At 42.3% G+C, this 5,596-nt stretch overlaps 1 long non-coding RNA gene across 1 annotated transcript; it reads right to left on the bottom strand.

The window, feature by feature from the left end:
* Nucleotides 1-4,009: 4,009 nt before the first annotated feature.
* LOC119270875 lies at nucleotides 4,010-4,654 on the bottom strand. Its single transcript, XR_005134337.1, has 2 exons — nucleotides 4,524-4,654; nucleotides 4,010-4,401 (listed from the first exon to the last, which is right to left on the bottom strand). It is a non-coding gene; the product is annotated as an uncharacterized LOC119270875 (long non-coding RNA).
* Between the last annotated feature and the right edge of the window lie 942 nt (nucleotides 4,655-5,596).

Below are 5,596 nucleotides of genomic sequence, written 5' to 3'. Positions count from 1 at the left end.
CTTGTATGTGGCAGCTGTCCGAACTGGCCCATGAGTATACGGCCATGGGGGTCCTCGGCCCAATCTAACAGATCAGGAGATGACATGGTGAGCACCCCCTAGTCCAGGACACCGTCACCGGGTATCATATTCTTTGTTGAGAAATTTGCAAAGTTTATCTCCTCCAAGCTATTCATAGAAAGGCCCGGAAAACCGACTCAACAATTTGAAGCTATAATTACAAAAGCAAGCACAAAGTCATCACAAGGTGCTAACTCGAGCTTGGGGTTACAGTTGATACATATATTGGAGTTGAAATAAAATTCAGATTAACCCGGGCTGGGAAAACCCAACCTGGGAGGATCCTTCCTATAAGGACTTGGTCTGAAGAAACCAAGGACAACAAATTACATGAACTACTATTAGCAACAATCATGACCCATTGTCAGGAACAATCATGGCCCGGCATCATCAATCTCTGTAACTCGGCAACTTCGACGATCGCAACTCGACAAGCTCTACATCCTCAAGCTGACTGATTATCAGACGGATATCTTAAGTCCAATTTTTTTATCAAACCGACGTATTCAAAGCCGGCTCAGTATCATAAGGATATCTTAAGTCCAATAATTTTGTCGAACCAGAGCATTGAAAGCCGACTCAAATGGATTATTTTTTCCCCAATATTTTTCTACAAGAAACCAGCGTCATATAGTTGATTTTGAAGCCGTCCCAGTGATGTAACAAAGAGACTCGGACTTTCCAAGAGGAATTCCATTGATGAAGCGCTTGAATTTTTGCATTGACAAAGTTTGACATATCTGCTAAAAAAAGATTAGTTATGAGATCATGGACATGTATCAAGGTGGTTGAGATGATGTCATGATATGGAGTAACTCAATAATTTCTATGTGTGGAAAATTTGCACGACCTGACAAAGATTGACTCGGTCGGGTGTCTTCAAAGAAGGAAATGACAAGGACTGTAGGATGAACATACGTTGGTCCAGAAGAACCCTCGACCCGGTGCATAACCTATCAAATTTGTTCTTGTGTTATTTTTCAGGATAAGTTTAACATGGATAAATCCAAATTAAACTAGGGCTAACGTTGGGGATATTCCCCATGGTTTGACCTGGCCAGGAGGTGTAACCCGGCCCATCACTTGGCGGCCCATGAGTCACCTGACTTAACGGGTCGACCTGGACGACAAGGACTAAAGGCCCAGTGTGCAACCAAGTAGAAAGCCAGCTCATGAAGAGGCTGGAGGCCGGCTCATGGAGAAGGCCCAGACTGGGTAAACCCAGCCAGGAAGATCACGACCCGGCCGACGAACCTTGCCAGGAGAAGACCCGAACTAGACTCCAGCTTGAAATAGAAAGGAGACTAGTTGTAATCCTACTAGGACTCTACATGAAGGCGCCCCTTCAACTTATATAAGGAAGGGCAACGCACCCCAAAGGGGGGTAGACAGACAAGTATTAGACAAGATCAAAGTAGATGCTCTCGAGATGAGAGGTAGCAAAATAGCACCATTGTAATCAAGATAATCACCATCATCAATATCAATTAAGCAGGATGTAGGCTTTTTCCAACATCACGAGGGGCCGAACATGGGTAGAACTTGTGTCTCTCAACTCGAACCAACCCCGTTCAAGCTACCACCTAGGTGCGATGGCCTCACCACTAAGTCATTTCACAAGGACATATTGCCGTGACAAAACTACGATAAGCAGGCTCAAGGTATAGGCTAAAAAAGCACCATGCTATCAAATTTACTTTGCGTATTGTTTTATGATATAATGCTAATACCTGAGCCTTTGGTTTTGATAGCCGTAGTGACAGAGCTTGAGGCTCTTAAGGTTGAGCTAAGTAGAGATCGGCGTGAGGCGGAGCAGCAAAGGCTGCAGCCGCTCGGGCCGAGAAGGAGCTAGCCTAAGAAAGGGTAACTCGGGGAAACGACGAGGCCTGGGTCATCAAGGTCAAGGACACCCTGAAAGGCATGTACGTTGATCACGACGCCTTTCAGGTAGAGGACAAGAAGGTGACCACGGCGCTCAAGAGCCTGGCATACGCTGAGGTCCAGACCCAAGCCCGGGCGGACCGCAAAGTGCTGCAGCAAGTGAAGCAAATCGTTGTTGGTAAGCCGTTTTTTGCATCAGTGTATTTTTTTCCGCAAGGGGTTCATTGAGCTCACCCAAGTATGGCGATCCGCAGAGGCTTTCAGGGACCTCATGAGGAGCGCTTCAGACGTCGGCCGCTACTTCGGTGCTCAAGAGGTCCATGCCACGGAGAAGGCGTTCTAGAATCTGTTCCAGGCACCATCGTACCCAGAGCTGCTCAATAACCAAATGAAGCTACTCATGGAGCTTTTTCGGATGGTGAAGCCGGCACTGCAAGATCTTTACGTCCAGCTCTGGCCCGCGGCAGCGCTGCATAGCATCTTCTTCGGTCCACAGGCCCACCTGCGAGAGGTCGGCCCTCAGGTGAATCACTTGAGGGCGTCCAATGGGCGTATGCTTGCATGGCGACTAACTATCGGCGTATTGATGTGACGCTCATGGCCTCGGGCCCCCTAAAGGGAAGAATCAGACCGTGGAGTAGTACTTGATTGGGGTGATGGAGGGAGCTCAGATCACTGAGGAGCGGTGTCCCAAGGACACATTATACTTCGGAATGACAAAGTTAGCACGATGTAAAGACATGCTTTTTGTTTGGTAATAAATGTGGCTTTATGTTCCAATGTACGAGCGTATATATTTATTTTCCCTTATATTTTTACTCTTGTGTGACCGAATTGGCTTTAGAGGCAAGCACAGGATACAAAGGGTGTTTCATGTGCAGTTTCATCCCTTAGCCGATGTCTTGGTTCCCAAAGGCGGTCCACGCATATGAAATGAAGTAATCCGACTATTTTGGTTTCATAGCTTTCACTTAGTCTTTAAGATCTTAACTGTGGGTACTAGCGAATAGCCCCCGATGTGTGAAGTGTTCTGCAACTGGTCGGGGTTTAAGCCACTATTCACTTCAGCCTATTTGAAGAAAAGCCCCTCGTTTTACGTGGATGATCTGCAACGAACCTTTGTTTGACACTGTCTTCCCATTGCCGAATAGTTTACGCTTACAAGGACAGTTAGTTTTCGCCTTTCTCCACTGAGCCGCTGATACAATTGAAATGTCGGCGCAGTCGTAGTGGTTCTCCCTTTACACTCTTAGCCAAATGGGTCGTGAGCGTTAGAGGCAAGCACAGGAGCCAGGAAACCAAACTATTGATACTACTACAACTGGCAAGATACAGATTTGTAGAAAAGCACATAGCAACATGATACTACTACAACTTCGATTCATTCACGCCAGACCACATAACCACCTCATACGACTGGCAAGATAGAGATGTCTAGAGATGCAAGGTGGCACAATCTGGTGCAACCAATTAGTTAATCCATTGGACGCGGATGCTTGGATTTGCCTCCTATCATTCATTGGACGGAGGTAATTCAACGGATGGTATTCAAAGTTATTCATGCACTATATAGGGTGTCACCTCAATATATTCAAAGATCCTAGACATCTATGAGGTTTCACCTCTTATTTTGAGCTTCTTTTTGTTGGATTGAATCTTGCTCATGCTATGATTTTACCTATATTAGATTGAATCTTTTGGGAATCAATGAGATTTAATATGATGCATGTCTAGTATAAATTTGAAAGACACCCGAGGTGATGTCTAGCATCATTTATGGGGCTGCCTGAAGCAACATGGGCATGCTCAGTACATTAAGATTAAGGATACAACTATGAGGTGTTCTTAGTAATACATTTGAGGTCTCATCCCACTTTGATCTGACAAAAGATGGAACTTATGTGTGATTCTTTACCCCACTTTTTAGGGTATATCGTAAATTTTCATCAAGGCTCATTTAATTTATTCACATTGATTACCAAACCTAGTAAATAAACATATGATTTATTACTAGGATGATGCATGCGAGTGAAATATCAAATGTCGCTAATAAGCACTCAAAAATCTGTTTAGTTTAAGGATACATCAAACAGTAATTAGGTATAATTGTGTAACATCATAATTTGAATACAATGGTCTGGAATAAAGAAATAAATAGAAGGTGATATAGTATTCACCATGATTGGTGTTACAACATGTTTGACGTCAATCATTAAAACCGATGTAAATTTATAAATAGTAGTAACTTGGTAGAAGAAAGTCGCATGTTGCCTCCCTAATGATCACAAGTCTTAGGGTAACATTCGCACTTGGCACCCTTTAGTCTTTTAAACCTGTTCCGGCATTGTCCATCATCCCATCCGTCTTTCACACAACTATCTCGACACATTCCATTTTGATCAGGATGGCATTTATTCCAATGGTTGTGATAGCACATGTTTTCGGTAGATGAAACCTCACCTATGGATAAATAGACAAGGTTAGGAGAAGTAATATGAATGAATGTGTCCAGCAATGTTGATATGTCATTGCACAGCATGAAACTTCGGCGAAATGCTGATACTATGGATAATTATACTTACTACATGTAGCCATAAGGCAGAAAAGAATCAAGAAACACATGGTTGTCTTCCTCCAGGCCTCCATGGTATAAAGGCAGAATGTCGGTGATTTTTCTGAGAGAAGGCAAAGAATGTTGTGAAGATGGTGTGTGTTTTGGTTTCTATCATTTGGAGGTTCTTATAATGTCCGTGCCCTATAGATAGTATAAATAGTTAGGTCGTAAGGCCAAGAGGAAAGAAAGGAAGCAAAATTAACCAGAGGAATACAACTAAGTGAACTAAACTTGGCACACGTCTTACAACTTAAAATAAATAGTATATCTATCACCTATCTAAGTTTAGCTTGTTGAACTGAATCATTCCGCACATTGACAGGTGATAAGTGCATTACTATTTATATAGCATCCAAACTAAGATTGACGGTAAAGCACATTGGCTACAAAAGGGAACCAATGATATCTTCTTAATTTATCTATGTTTTTTGTTCTATTCATTCCATAATTCTATTAATTACAAAAATATTCAAATTTATTTGGACCAACATATTAATCAATTTTGTAGAGCTAGTTCATGTTTTCAATACTTATGCTTTAAGTGAAAATAGGTTTTTGGAGTTCCAGGGGAAGTCTGGAAAATTAGGAGGTTCAATTTAATAAAGGAAGGGAATCAAAAGTCCAAGGAACAAGGTCAGGAAGGACATTGGTGCATGGACACCCTGCCTAGGTTCTTATGCACACCCTGTTGGGGTTGATTTCTGATACCCTTGGTATATATACACCTCAAAAAACTTGGTCATATTTATCATTTTTTTTTGTTTGGTGGCACTTCGCAACCCAAGGCCATCATATCTATAGTCATATTAAGGTAAGCTTCCTAAGCGAGGAAAGATCACTATCTTAGTTAACATTGATAATTGATGCTCTCATGGCAATATGTGAGGTGCCCATCAACAACATGAATCATTGTGCTCTCATAATAATCTGTTAGGTTATTCTTTATCTTTCATTTTTCCAAAAACAGGTAAAAAAACCCATGTTTTAACTTCTTCATATGGCATTGACATTGTAGTCTTAACAACATGGCACCTCATAATG

This window comes from Triticum dicoccoides, chromosome 3A, assembly GCF_002162155.2.
Source record: "Triticum dicoccoides isolate Atlit2015 ecotype Zavitan chromosome 3A, WEW_v2.0, whole genome shotgun sequence".
In the NCBI taxonomy this organism is placed as follows: domain Eukaryota; kingdom Viridiplantae; phylum Streptophyta; class Magnoliopsida; order Poales; family Poaceae; genus Triticum; species Triticum dicoccoides.
This window is presented reverse-complemented; position numbering and strand designations above follow the sequence as displayed.